A 15,812-nucleotide genomic window follows, 5' to 3' on the forward strand; every position below is an offset into this window, starting at 1 on the left:
CCCGAAGGAAGTGGTGGTTAAGCTAAGATAAGCAGGAAGACAGAAAGCAGAGAGGAGGAACATTTGGGTGAGAGTGTTCCATGTAGAGGACCAGAATGTGGGAGGAGGTGGAAGGAGATTCCTGGGAAGTTGCAGGGCTTGTATCAGTGCCCATTCAATACTGAATGACTAAAAGGGAAGTAGGGAAGATCATAGCTAATATTTATATAAAATTGATGTCCCAGATACTGTGTTATGCTCTTTGTTATATTCATTCAATCTCCACAATAGCAGTATGACGTAGCGTCTATCATTGTCTCCATTTTATAGATAAGCCAGGGGCCTGGGATTTAGCTCAGTGGTCTCACTGCCTGCTTGGCAAGCATAAGGATCCAAGTTCGATCTCCAGTACCAAAAAAAATATATATATATATATAGATATAGATATAGATATATAGATACAGATATAGATAAGCCAGGAAAACAGCATAGAGAGGTAATTTGCCCAAAATCACAAAGCTAGTAAATGGCATAACAAGGATTTAAATTTAGCCTAGCACCTTGCTCCATAGTTACTGTGATATACTCCTTCAGCAGCAAGATCATGCCATGCCTTGTAGGCTACATTAAATGTTTAGATTATCTGAAGCCACTGAAGAAGACTGACCAAGGGGGAGAGCTGACATGTCTCTTACTTCAAAGATTACTTTGACTGCTGTGTGGAAAATGGGCTGGAGGGGACAAGGTTGGAGGCCAGTTAGGTACAATTCAAGCAAGACATGATGGTGGGGAATGAAGATGGAGATAAGAGATTAGATTCTAAAGATATTTCGGAAACAGATTAAAAGAGGAGGCCTCAGTGTAGAAAGTGAGGATAAATCAAAGAGGACTCTGAGTATGACTTATGCACTGGACAAAAGAGTGGATGGTGATTAAAATGATGAAGTCTCCATAGATCTAGGTAAGGTTTTAAAAATACTATGTGTTTCCATTCAGCTAAGTCTTTAAAGGCAGAACTCAATCAGGATCTAAGAATTAAAGGACGCACTGTTATCTAAGTATAGTACCAGTTGCAACATTTTGTTCTCAGCTGTTGCACAGATGAAACAAATCCCTAGATTTTTTTTTTTTTTTTTGTACCGGGGATCGAACTCAGGTCCTTGCGCCTGCGGGTCAGGCAGTGGAACCACTAAGCTAAATCTCTGGGCCCCCTAGATTTTGATTTAATTAATTCATTAAAATATTTATGCACTCAATATAAACTTATGCTTCATGGAATTTGGCAAAAACAAAGCATGAAGAGAGCTTTTCTAACAGTGTAGCATTTGAGTCAAAGAATCTATTTTGTAATTCAGCAGATGGTTTTTATGTTGTTTTTTCTTCTAATTCAGAGGTGGATGAAACTTCATTTCCTATTGATTTAACTTGGATATAAAAATCCCTTCTCTCTGGGGATTTAGCTCAGTGGTTTCGCTGACTGCTGCGCAAGCACAAGGACCCGAGTTCGATCCCCGGTACCAAAAAAAAAAAAGAGTGGAGATAAAAATCCCTTCTTACCATCGCCTTGAAAACTGAGGGCTACATTTTTCATTTTGTACTCCTGCCCACTGCTTCCAAGAAGAGCTCCTCTGGGCCATATCTCTGTAACACTTGGGGCTTCTGCAACTTTATAGAGTAGAAAGGCAAAGAATCCTTGGCATTTCTCCATTATAGCATCTAGCATAATGTTCTCACTTCTGCACCTCTATCCTCTTTTTTTAAAAATTTATTTTATTTATTTTTTCTATCTTAATTATAACTTGTGCTCTTTGGTAAAAGCCATGTTTACTTTCACTCATTCATTCACTTGTTTGTCAAATATTTACAGTCTACTATGTGCCAGGCACTTTCCCTAGGTGCCAGAAATATAGCAGTGAATAGAACAAACCAAAGTTCTTATAAAGCTTATGTTTTAGCTTATGCTTAGTATAAGCAAGTAATATTTAAATAAATTATTAAATATTGTATTTAATACATTAGGTGGTGAAACAAATAAGAAAAATAAAGCAGGAAAGGGAAAATAGGAACTGTAGGGCATGAGGATTATAGAAAAAAAAATTTTTTTGAAACAGGGTCTCTCTATGCACTGCAGGCTGGCCTTGAACTCACTATATAACCCAAGCTAGCCTTGAACTCATGGTGAGCCTCCTGCCTCAGCCTCTCAAGTGCTAGGATTATAGGTATGCACCATCACACCCAGCAAGGATTATAGGAATTTTAAGTAGAGAGATCACAAAAAGCCTCACTGAATCATTGGTACTTGAACAAAGACTTGAAGGAATTGAGGGAGAGTCATGCATGTATCTGGATAAAAGGAACAACATGTGCATAGCCCCTGAGGTAAAAGTGTTCCTGGAGCAGAGTAAGGGGTGACAGTAATAAGAAACAAGAACAGGGAGGTTCCAACATGAGGTGCCTTCTTTTATAAATAAAACGTGATTACAATTAATTTTTATCTGTTTCTTTTTACTTCTTACATATGACTTTTAAAACCTTAAAATTATATATATTACTCATATTTCCATTCACAGCACTAGAGAGATCAACCAAGTTGGGAATACATATGGGTGGCAGGAAGGAAGACACAGAGAAATGAGCACCACTGTTAAATAGACCAGGTGAGAGATGATGGTTCTTTGAACCAAGACGGTGATAGTAGAGGTGATGAGAAGTGTTTCAATTCTAGACATATTTTGAATATAGGCCAACAGAATTTGGTATAAAGATACAGGATCTGATAAAAGGATGACTCCAAATTTGCTGACCTGCATAACTGAAAAGATGAAGTTTTCAATAACTGAGATGGGAAAGACTAAGGAAAGACAAAGCTTTTATGGAGAAGATAAGGACTATTTGGAGCATGTTACGCTTGTCTGCTCAGCCGTCCACATGGGATGTTGAATAGATATTTGAATACACAAGCTGAGAGTTCAGGGGTGATGTCAGCTGGAGATGAGAACTTGGGTGCCATCACTGAGTAACACAATCAACATTAAACAATAAATTTTGTGGTTTCTTCCATGTTTACCACCATGTTTTCCTGGTGTGCCACTCCCTTGTCATAGAACACACTATCTAAACCCAATTCAACATAGTTGTAAATGAGACCTGAAAAGTGATATCCCCTGGTCTATTCTTGTACCTTCTAAAATTTTCTGTCCAAGACTGTCATTCAGAGACATCAGTACCACATTCTTCTTTTGTTAGTGTTTGTGGTATAAAGACTACTACTCTATGAAAAGTCTTACTCTCTGGGACTCGGCCCCAATGTCTCTTAAAGAAGCTAGGTAAATCTAAAATACTTTAAAATGTAAAATCATAACAAAGCTTCTCTAATGAAAGCTGCCTAACCATGATTTGATCTGCTTGTTTTCAGGTGTGGTTTATGAAATGTGCAAGCAAGTAATGGAACCAAAGGTCTTTCCCCCAACCTTGCAGTTTGGCCCTTCAGTTTAAGACAAAAGCCCCTTCACTCACTCTGTCCCAGCCGCAGGGCGGGAGGTAGAAGTAGGAACAGTTTAATGTCAGTGCCTTGTTTCAACAAACAAAGCTGTGGCTTGCCACCTAAATATGGACAACTTTGTTTACACCTTAGATAATCTTTAAACTTAGTTTGATGTCACCGAAAATTATATTTACTTAAGACTCTATTTTTCTATTACTGTATTTAAACACCAGAATTGAGAAGTATTTAAGGTACTTGAAGTCAGACAAGTTTTGCAGGTATTTAGTAAACAAAAGGCAGGAATTTTCAGCACATTTTTAAAACCCAGACATTAGATTTACATGTCAATGTCCACCTGGAGAAAGGGCTATGTCTTTGTTACTGCCTTCCCTAGTATCTTGCCAATTTCCAGTTCATCAAGGGTTCAGCACATTCTCAGTACACTGCTTTTCCCCTCTTAGATAGATGTGCTTTCTTTACTACCCACCTGTGTCAATTTGCCTGGCACATGCAGTTCTATATGGTGGATAAGAACTGCTTCAGAGTCAAAGTCCATCTGTTCCAAGCCCATCAGTGGCATCCTAGCTCTGTAGATTTAGACAGGTTACTCCACCTCTTTATTTTTCAGTTTCCCTAGCTGTGAAAAAGTGGAGTAGTAAGAGTATCCTATGAGATTATTGTGAGCATTAAATAAGAAATATAACATGTTTATATAGAGTTCAATTTGTATCAGTTGCTGGTATAGTTATGTATTTTCCCTCCAGTATAAGGTTTGTGTCTTTTTTGTTATCCAGGGTAGCTAGGGAAAATACTTGTTTTTCAGTTTATTATTGTGTTATATGTATGGAGGGTGGGGGACAGAAACAGAGACAGTGATTTATTGTTGTAAGGAGGGTACTATTCATATTACAATTCCACTGGACTTCACCTGAGATATCAGGGTGGTCTTTTGAGTGTCAAAGTAGATATGTAGCCCTCCAAATAAGTATTGCCCTGGCTAGCATTAAAGAAGCTTTACTTCGGTAACGTATATTTCCCTTTCTCACATTTAGATGAATTCCAGCTATTAGGAAAAAAATGTCACCTTGGGCTGGAAGGTTTCCTGCAGCATCCTCTGTCCTTCCAGGGTCTAGGTCAGAAGTAGACACTGATAAGAACTAAAAGGGTAATAAGCACTGCAGCATAATTATGGCTGTAGCCAACAAAGCATCAGCTCTCTGCAACATAGGAGACTAAATGACTTGTTTTTGTGGACCAGAAAAATATTTCCTCACATTGTGACCTTAGCCTGATGCTCACTCTGCCAGGGCCCCTTCAGATAGTGGGGAGGGCCATAAAGACTCAGGGGTGTCAGAAGGGAACAGCCTTCCTAGCACTATGTGCATAGGATTTAGTGCATAGCCATTCAATTATGATAATAAGATCAAGGTATTGTTTTGCCATCAGACTTGTTTTGGGTATTTATTATGGTAAGCCATTATCAGTATAGAGGGAATAAAATGACCTGAACAATTAGGTCTCTCCTGGTGTCATTTATTTGCTGGGAAAAGATGTGATTTCCAGAAAAGAAACCAGAATAAAAAAGATATTTTTAATTTGCAGGAAGGAACTGTCTCTTTTGTCTCCCCACTCCCCAGGTATTGCGCTATCCAAGAAATTTGCACATTGATAGTGAGTGTTAAAGTGATACGCCTCAGATTTTGTGATAATCTCAGAATAGGAAAATATGACACAAAAGCAGGAGACTGAAAAAAACAAAAAGACTGCTAGGGACTGAAGGTGTCACTCAGTGGTAGGGTGCATTTGTAGCATCCATGAGGCCCTGGACTCAATGTCCAGTAACAAAATTTTTAAAAGTAGGGCAAGAAAAGTTAAATGAAGAAGATATAAAAATTCTAAACGCCCCAATTACAATGAGTGAAATTGAAAACATAATTAAAAATTTACCAACAAAGAAAAGCCCAGGTCCTGATGGCTTCACTGCTGAATTCTACAAGACATTTAGAGAACTATTGCCATTACTCTTTAAACTCATCAAGGAAGTTGAAAGGGAAGCAAATTCATTCCTGGAAGCAAGTGTTACTTTGATTCCAAAACCAGGAGAAAGACCCAACCGAAAAAGAGAACTACAGGCCAATCTTCCTAATGAACATAGACGCAAAAATCTTCAAAAAGATACTGGCAAACAGAATACCGAGGGTCATCAAGAAGATCATACACCCTAACCAAGCCAGATTTATCCCAGGGATGCAAGGATGGTTCAACATACATAAATCAATAAACGTAATACACTGTATTAACAGAGCCAAGGACAAAAACCGTATCATCTCAATAGATGCAGAAAAAGCATTCGACAAAATCCAACACCCATTCCTGATAAAAGCCCTACGGAAAATAGGAGTAGAAGGTCTTTATCTCAATCTGACTAAGGCTATCTATGAAAAACCAACAGCCAACATCATACTAAATGATCAAAACTTGAAAACTTTCACGCTGAAATCAGGAAAAAGACAAGGATGCCCACTATCACCACAACTGTTCAATATAGTTCTGGAAACATTAGCCACAGCAATTAGAAAAGAGAAATAAAAGGAATAAAGATAGGAAAGGAAGAAGTTAAACTGTCATTATTTGCTGATGATATGATACTTTACATAGAAGACCCAAAATACTCTGCCAAAAGACTTCTAGACTTAATTGACAGATTCAGTAGAGTAGCTGGATACAAGATCAACACTCAAAAAACAATAGCCTTCTTGTGCACAAATAACAGAATCACTGAGAAATCAGGGAAACAATTCCTTTCACAATGCCATCCAAAAGAATGAAATATCTAGGAATAAATCTAATGAAGGAAGCAAAAGACCTCTACAATGAAAACTACAGCACTCTGAAAAAAGAGATCGAAGAGGATAGAAGAAAATGGAAATAAATCCCTTGTTCCTGGGTAGGAAGAATCAATATAGTGAAAATGGCCATACTTCCAAAACTACTATAAAGATTCAGTGCAATGCTAATTGAAATCCCAACAGTATATTTCACAGATCTAGAGAAAACAATCCAAAATTTCATTTGGAACCAGAAGAGACCTAGAATGGCAAAGACAGTTCTAAGCAACAGAGACATGGCAGGGGGTATCACAATCCTTAACTTGAAACTATACTACAAAGCTACTGTGAAAAACAGCATGGTACTAGCAAAGAAACAGACCTGAGGATCAGTGGAATAGATTAGAAGATGCAGAAGCAACTCCAGACATACTCAGCCACATCATCTTTGACAAAGGAGCCAACCACCCTCACTGGAGGAAAGATAGCCTGTTCAATAAATGGTGATGGAAAAACTGGATTTCAACCTGCCAAAGATTAAAACTAGACCCATACCTATCACCATGCACTAAACTAAGATCAAAGTGGATTAAAGACTTAAATATTAAGACAGAAACACTAAACTTGCTGGAAGATAAGTTAGGTAGAACTCTTGAACAAAACCTCAGTAGCATGGGAACTAGCACAAAGAATCAACAACTGGGATCTCGTCTTATTAAAAAGCTTCTGCACTGCAAGAGAAACCACCAACAAAGCTAAGAGACAACCTACAATGTGGGAAAAAAATTTTTACCAGCTGTTCCTCAAAGGTCTACTATCTAGAATATATAAAGAACTTTAAAAAAATCAGACTCCCCAAATATAAAGACCCAATTCGAAAATGGGCATCTAAAATGAACAGACACTTCTCAGACAAAGAAGTAAAAGCAGGAAATAAACATGAAAAAAATGTTTAACATCACTGGTCATTCAAGAGATGCAGATGAAAACAGCACTGAGATTCCACCACACCCCAGAAAGAATGGCTGCTCTCAAGAAATCAACCAATAACAAATGTTGGCGGGGGTGTGGAGAGAAAAGGACCCTTTTCCATTGTTGGTGGGAGTGCAGACTGGTGCAACCACTGTGGAAATCAGTATGGAGATACCTCAAAGAATTAGGCTTAGACGTCTCATTTGACCCAGCTATCCCCCTGCTGGGTATCTTCCCAAAAGAATTAAAGAATCATACCACAGCGATATATGTGCACAGATTTTATAGTGGCACAGTTTGTAATAGCTAAAGTTTGGAAACAGCCCAAGTGCCCATCAACTGGAAACTGGATAAAGAAAATGTGGTTATTTTATAAAATGGAGTACTACTCAGCCATAAAGAACGACACACTAGAGACATTTATAGCTAAATGGATACATATTGAGGCCATACTCTTAAGGGAAATAAATAGGACACACATGTGTAAATACCTGAATAGTTTCTCTAGTGTTAGAAACTGAAAGTGTAAATAAGGATTAAAATGATTGAAAGGAATAATTGATAATTTGAAATAGGAAGAAAAGGTCAAAAGGGGTAGGGGAAGTGGGAGGCAAGGGGAAAGGAAAGAAGGGAAAGGAAAAATTATAAGAAAAGGAAAAAATGGGAACAAAGTCTTTGTAAATAGGGAAGGTTGGAGAGGATGAAGGGAGGACAGGGAATGGGGAAAAAAATAAGAACCAGGATACATCATGTACAGGTACAAGTACTCGGTGCTAACTGTAAATATATTATATGCCTAAAATGTACCAATAAAAGAATTTAAGGAAAAAAAAAGTAGGCCAAGAAGAAAAGATTAATACGTTTTATGATAAAAAATGTATTTTCTGTGAAATCTGAAAAAAATACTTTAACTCATAGATACAAGCCTAATTTTCTTTCTTTTTTTGGACCATGGATCGAACTCAGGACCTTGTGTTTGCCAGGCGCAGCACCACTGAGCTACATCCCCGGCCGCTAAATTTCTTAAAATATTAGAGCTCCTATGTATACTAAGAAAAAAGAGTAACAATGTAAGAGAAAGACGAGTAAATACTTGAATAGATAGTTACCAAGAAAAATATGTCTTATATGAAAAGATGCTCAAACTCCCTCATAATAAGAAAAATACAAATTAAAATTATAATGAGATATTTTGCACTTAATTTGATTGATAAAAATCAAAATGCTTGATAATAGGATGTACGGAAATAGGACTTCAATATGTGGTTGGTAGGGGTCTAAATTGGTACAGCCATTTGAAAGACAATTTATCAAGATCCTTAAACATTTAAAATGCAGTCTTGCCAGGTATGGTGGCGCATGCCTGTAATCCCAGCACTTGGGAGGCTGAGGCAGGAGGATCACCATGAGTTCAAGGCCAGCCTGGGCTACATAGTGAGTTCAAGACCAGCTTGAACTACACAGTGAGACCGTAGCTCAGAAAACACACAAACATAATGTACAGTCTTTAATTCACCAATTCTGCTCCTGGATAAAACCTCTATATTAGTGCAAAATGATGTCTTAGTTACTTTCTTGTTGCTGAGACACTACATCTAACACCCACAATTTAAAGGAGGAAAGGTTTATTTTATCTCACACTTTGTAGAGGTTTCAGTCCAAAGCCAGCTGGCTCCAAGGCAGGGTAGCGTGGCAGAGGGGGATGGCAGAGGAAAGACAGTCTATGGCATGGCAAGCAGGAAGCAGTAGAGCTCAAGGCAGGAGGAGGATTGTATATATGTATATCCAGGTCATGCCACAGGGACCCATGTCTTCTCACCAGGCTTCATCTCCTAGCATCACACCTAGTTACAAACTCATCAGTTGACTAATTCAGTATCACGCACCCATGCTCTGGTCACCTCCCAAAAGCCCCACCTGTGAGTGCACGAGGCTTTAAGGAGACATATAGATATAAGTCATAACAATGACTTTATAAGAAAATACTTATTTATCATTGTTAAAGGCAAAACATTGTCTTCAATTAGTGAAGAAACATCCAAAAAAATATAATATTGTGCAGCCACTGAAAAAATGAGGCAAGACCCAGCTATTCCTTCTTGATATCTTCCAGAAAGAATTAAAAATACCATACCACAGTGATATATGCACACTTATGTTTATAGCAGCACAGTTTGTAATAGCTAAATCATGGAAACAGCCCAAATGCCCATCAACTGATGAATGGATAAAGATGTGCCTTTTATATACAATGGAGTACTACTCTGCCATAAAGAAGGATGAGCTTTAGACATTTACAGCTAAATAGATGCACCTTGAGACCATACTCTTTAGTGAAATAAATGGGACACATATGTTTAAATACCTCATTGCTTTTCTGGTGTGAGAAACCAAAAGTGGAAATATGGACTAAAATGTATAAGAGATATTGGGAAATGAAAGAAACTGTTCAAATGGGAAGGGGAATAAGAGAGGAGGGAGGAAGAAAGGAAGGGACAAGAAAAAAGTGAAAATAGAAAAGGAAAAAATGGAAACAAAGCTTTTGTACATAGGAAAAAAGAGGCAGGATGTACCACGTACAGGTGTAAATTCCCTACGATGGGTGTTATTATGTAAGCCTAAAATGTACTAACAAATGTTTTGCAATTTAAAAAATAAAGACAGATATTTATGGGTTTATGCAGATTTTCAAAATACTGTTAAAGCAAGGTACAAAACAGTATGTTAAATATGTTGTCATTTTTTAAAAAGGATAAATATTTCCTTGTATATTCATAGAATCTCCTTTAAAACTATGCAAGAAACTGGTAATACTAGCTGTCATTGGGGAGAAAATCTGAGACAAAATTAAGGGCGCAAGTGTCTTTTTTACTGTAAATTATCATCTGTCTTTTGAATTTTGAACTAGATTGTTATTTGTTTTAAACTAGCATTCTTCATATGCAGCTGGGCTGAAAGTTAGAAAGCAGGGAGCCCTGCTTCTTGAGGCAAGACCTGAGGAGCAGTGATTATCTCATACATGGACATGATAAAAGAGTGGTACCTTAGTCTGTTTGTGCTGCCATAAAAGGTTCCACAGATTGGTTAATTTAATAAGAGCAGAAGTTTATCTCTGACTGCTCTGGAAGCTGGGAAATGCAAGATCAAGGTACCAGCATGATTGTTTCTGGTGAAGGTCAGGTCTCTGCTTTTAAAATGGCACTTTGGAGGGGAAGAAGACGTATTTTTGAGAAAATGGGGGCTGGCTTTGGGTGTTTGGGAGCAGGCACATTGGTGGGAAGAGGGGGCAGCATCTGGGCTGTGACTGCTGGCAAAGAGTTCAAGATGTGCATGTATGAGGGAAGAAGGGGAGAGAGAAGGGTGACATTCTCTCAGCCTGTGAGCCTTTTTCCTGGGGCGCCATAAACACCCCAGTTTCTTAGCTGCTACAAAAAGAGCTTAGCAGAGCAATTTCTTAAGAGGATGTTTCTCAATTCCAAAAAGTCATTCAACAAGAGCTAGAATGATTTGTGAAGAAATTAGGAAAAAAAAAAAAACCACGCACACACACAGCACCCTCACATGAATTTGAGCACCCTAACAAATATCTTGATGGGTTTTGGATGCTATTTTATAGACTTTTGCAAGAAAAGGGACCTTCTATGGAATGAGGGAAAATCCAGAGAACTCCAGAAGATTTGATTCAACTACGTGAGATAAAAGCCAGAGTCTTGCCTAATAATATGTCTTCTATATTGAACAAGCTAGTGTACAGGGAACAGGGAAAGGGGACGTTACTAGAACCTCTGCAGTAAGTCCTAGTATCCTGCGAGCCATGGCAGCACAAGGCGAATTACAGGAAAGGTAGAAAAATGAGACTGAGAAGAAGCTGAGCTTTGGGTCTTATCAGTGCTGCTCTGGGCGGCAAAGACGAAAGGCCCCAGCTTACTGCACCTTTTATTCAGTACATGGGGAGAAACAAATGTAACAAATGACTTGCAGAGAGTTCAGTACATCCTGCCTAAATAAGATGTAACAATCCAAGAACAAGGAGGAAGTGCGTAGATGTTGTTCCTCCCAGGATGTTTTCAGCTCCCAGGGTGTTTCTTGTCCAGGAGAATCACAGCATCACCGGATCATTGAGGTCTCAGTTGTGACCGTAGGCCAAAATGGAATTATGTCTCGGAATTCCATAGCTGGTCTGTAGGCAGAACTAAGCTAACCAAATGATTTTTCCCTAAAATTATGTAGCATTGCTCCCGACCCTAGTGGTGGTGAGACTCAATGGTTTGGGAACCATCATGGGCTGCAAAAGCCCTAAATGTTTAATTGATATGAAAAATGAGAATAACTTTTTTGGATCTGACTGATTAGCAAATTGAACATTTGAACAAAATTTACAAGATAGATGTTCCTGTTGTTTTAATGAACTCTTTTAACATAGAAGAGCATACCGAAAAGTTACTACAGGAGTATAATCATTGTTTTGTGAAAATCTACACTTTCAATCAAAGCAGGCATCCATGGATCAATAAAGAATCTACTTCCTATTGCAAAGAATGTATCTTACTCAGGAAAATACAGAAGCTTGGTACCCTCTAGGTCATGGTGATATCTATACTAGTTTCTACAACTCTGGTTTGCTGAGCACCTTTATAGAAGGCAAATAATATATTTTTGTGTCTTAATACAGACAATCTGGGTACCACAGTAGATCTTTATATTCTTAATCTAATGAACCCACCCAATGAAAACGCTGTGAATTTGGCATGGAAATCACGAACAAAGTGCATGCAGTTGTAAAGTGTGGGACACTCATTTAGTATAAAGCCAAACTGAGAGTGGTGGAAATCACTCAAGTGCCAAAAGCACACATTGATGTGTTCAAGTCTGTATCTATATTTAAAATATTTAACACAAACAACCTATGGATTTATCTTGAAGTTGTTAAAAGATAACAGGATGGGCTGGGGATTTAGCTCAGTGGTTCTGCCGCCTGCCTCGCAAGCGCAAGGTCCAGAGTTTGATCCCTGGTACCAAAAAAAACCCCCCCAAAACCCTGCAGGAACAGAATGCCATTGACATGGAAATCACTGTGTATCCAAAGACTTTGGATGGAGGCCTTGAATGTCATTTGGTTAGAAACTGCAGTAGGGGCTGCAATTAAGTTTTGAGAATTCCGTAGGTATCGATGTTCTAAGAAGCCATTTTCTTCTGGTCAAAATCACATCAGTTCTCTTGCTTGTGATGTCAAGCCTCTATAGCCTTAATGCAGGATTTCTGACAATGAGTGAAAAGCAGGAATTTCCTACAATGCCCTTGGTTAAATTAGGCAGTTCATTTACAAATGTTCAAGATTATCTAAGAAGATTTGAAAGTATACCAGATATGCTTGAATTGGATCACCTCACACTTTCAGGAGATGTGATATTGAAATGAAAAGGAACAAAGGACAAAGCAGAGACTTACAATCTTTTTTTTTTTTTGGCACCGGAGATCGAACTTGGGACCGTGTGCTTGCAAGGCAGGCGCTGGAACCACTGAGCTAACTCCCCAGCCCAGAGACTTACGATCTTAAAGCTTGTCAGAGACTGACAGTCTCAAGGCTGATGGGTCTCAAGACTCACCCCTCCTGCTAAACCCACGAAAGTCACTATGCCTGAAAGATGAATTGCTGAAACAACAGCTGCCTGTACCTCCCCCTATGTCTTAAAGATAAACTTTTGCTAAGTCTGCTTCTGTAAGATTCTGCTTGCTTTCCCCACCCTGCCTGAAGAACAAGATAAAAACAAAAACAAATTTAGAAACAGGGCTCAGACTCTAGAAGGTGACTTCTGCTAGGCCCACTGGCGAATAAACCTGCCTTTCCCTTCAGTTCTGAGTGCCGCTGTCTTCCTTGGTCTGCCTGTCCTCTGAGTGCCATTTTATTTGGTTCCCTGACCAGGAAGATAACCAAGTTGGCCCTTTGTGCCATGGGTCAGATGACCAACGGCACACCCACCTTCCTCCAACCAGAATCAAAGGGGAGATGAACAGAGAGACTTGGAGCTTCAGGATAAGGTAATGCCCTGGGGCCAACCCAAGCCAGGCCTGTCCCACTGGACAAGAGAGATTGACTACCTCTCAGGTCTCATAGCCGAGACCCCAGTTCAGAATTCCTGTGAAGGGGAGGATGTCCATGTCTGTCTGAATCTGTGGGTACCTGTGTGTGAAATGAGATGGACTCCAAATTCTTGACTGTGGTCAGAGTGCACAGGGCTGAAGCGAGTGCAGAGTCCTGAACCACGGGTCTAGGGGCATCCTCAGATGGCTTAGGGCAGCACTGTAATGATAGCCAGGATCACTGGCCTGTCAGTGCTAAGAGGTGCCTGAAATATCTCTGTGAGGAAACTGGAGGAAGCAACTGAAGTCATACTCGTCCATTTCTGTGGGAGGATGGGGTGGGAAAAGCAGGGTGTGGAATGTTATTTAACCTGAGTGCCTGATGATTGTGTGATTGTGACTGTCTCAGGGCTTGTGAGGAATGGTCTGTGAGGCTCCTCAGTGAGGAAACCCCATCCCATGAAGTCTGAGTGGGCCCCAACTCGTGTCCTCGGAGAAGTCATGGAGCCTAATGGTGACTCACTTAGAACAGGAGGCTGACGGGGCCCAGGATCAGTTACATCTTAGCCAAGACCTCCTAAGTCCTAAGAGGGATGCAGCCAGGTGGGCATCTAAGTGGCCTTCCTCTTGGTGGGGGGGGCTTTGTCCATTGCAGCGTTGTTCAAGGGCACACCACATACACGTAGGGATTCAGCATGGGGTCCAGTCAGTCAAAACCTGCAGTCCTGGAATGTATGTTGAGATTTAAAAAGGGCTTTGATGGAGATTATGGGATCAAGATGAAACCATCTAAGCTGAGAACCTCCTGTGAAACAGACTGGCCTAAACTTAATCCCGATTGGCCTCCAGAGGGGGCATTGAAAGTCAAAACTGTTTCCCAGCTCTGCAACATCATCACAGGACCCTCTGGCCATCCTGATCAGTTAGATGAGTATTTACTTCTCTGTGCCTCAGTTTCTTCATTTGTAAAATGGGGTTAAAGCAGTACCTATCTTAAGAGTTGTCGGATAAGTAAATGAGTTCATAAACAAAACATGGGCTGGGGATTTAGCTCAGTGGTTCCACCACCTGCCTCGCAAGCGCAAGGACCCAAGTTCGATCCCCGATACCAAAAAAAAAAAAAGAAAAAAAAATCATTATCATAAACAAAACATATGAGACACTAGAGCTTGCACACACAAAATGGCTAATCAACATTAGTTCTACTTGCAGGATTCCAAGTCTCCTTTGCCTCTATATAGCTCAAGTGGAACTTCTCCAAGACCCATCTAGCTCTTTCTGCTGATATTTCCAAGAAAAGGCACTCACTAGAGATTCCATACTAGTCACATTTGACTCCTTGTTCTCAATTCCCTTGCCACTCTGCAAGGAGAAACCTAACATTTGGAATTGCTAGTTAGTTCTTACTTCTATCTGCAGTAGGTTTTAAAGTTTTGATTTCTATTCATTTGTTAACAAATATTGAGTACCTATTATGAGTGTCAAGTGATTTCTATTAAATTCTAATCTTTTGTCCTTCAGGTATAATTTCTACAATTGATCTACAAAGGTCAATATTTGAAGTTTATTAGCAATCTGTTGATAGAAAATGAAAAGAAAATCCCTCTAAGTTATCAAAATAGTTTCAAAAGATAGGAGAGAAAACAAGACTGTTAATAGTTTGGACCTAAAAGCTCCAGAGACTGGGGCTTTTGGAAGATGAGTGGATCATGAGGACTAAATAAATGGATCAATTCATTGGTTGATTCATAATTTGATGGTATTTTTGGGAAGTGATGGAAACTTAAAGAGGGCTGGGCCTAGCTGAAGGGAGTGGTTCATGGGGGTGTGGCCTCTGGGACTGTATCTTGTCCCTGGCCCCTTCCTCTCTGGCTCTGTCCCTCTTTCACTGCTTCTTGGATGTCATGGAGAGAAGATTCCCTCTGCCATATCCTTCTGCCATGATATTTCTGCCTTACCACCCGACTAAAAGCAATGGAGCCAGCTAACCTTGGACTGAAGTCTCTAAAACTGTGAGCCAAAATAAATTTTTCCTTAAATTAATTTATCTTAGATATTTCTTCACAATGATGGAAAACTAACAGACCACTGAAAAATAGCTAAAGCTGGGCAAAGTGGGGCACACAGCTACTTTGGGAACCTGGGGCAAAAAGATTATGAGCATGAAGTCAGCCTGAGCAACTTATGAGACTCTGTCAAAGAAAGAAAGGTAAAAGAAGGAAGGAAAGATAGGAGGGAAAGAAAAAGAAAAAACCCCCCTACGTATTCATTAACTATCTCAAGATTACCAAATTTACCAGTTCAATTGTGGGTGCAAAAAGGGTTCAAAAATGGTGGTTTCAAAGCTTTGGACTGAGAAAAATGGTGCAAGCTATCCAGCCCAAGGCTGGAAGCAGCATTAATCATTCTTGCCTATCATCCAGCACTACATATTTATGTTTTCTGAATGTTACTAGAATAGGTGGCAT

At 39.5% G+C, this 15,812-nt stretch overlaps 1 pseudogene; it reads left to right on the forward strand.

Annotated features, from left to right (window-relative positions):
• Positions 1-11,519: 11,519 nt before the first annotated feature.
• On the forward strand, positions 11,520-12,200 carry LOC147824564 (UTP--glucose-1-phosphate uridylyltransferase pseudogene; annotated as a pseudogene).
• Positions 12,201-15,812: the final 3,612 nt, after the last annotated feature.

Source organism: Heterocephalus glaber, unplaced genomic scaffold (assembly GCF_053883595.1).
Source record: "Heterocephalus glaber isolate CG9 unplaced genomic scaffold, H.glaber_assembly_v1.0 deba00001538, whole genome shotgun sequence".
NCBI classification, from domain to species: domain Eukaryota; kingdom Metazoa; phylum Chordata; class Mammalia; order Rodentia; family Bathyergidae; genus Heterocephalus; species Heterocephalus glaber.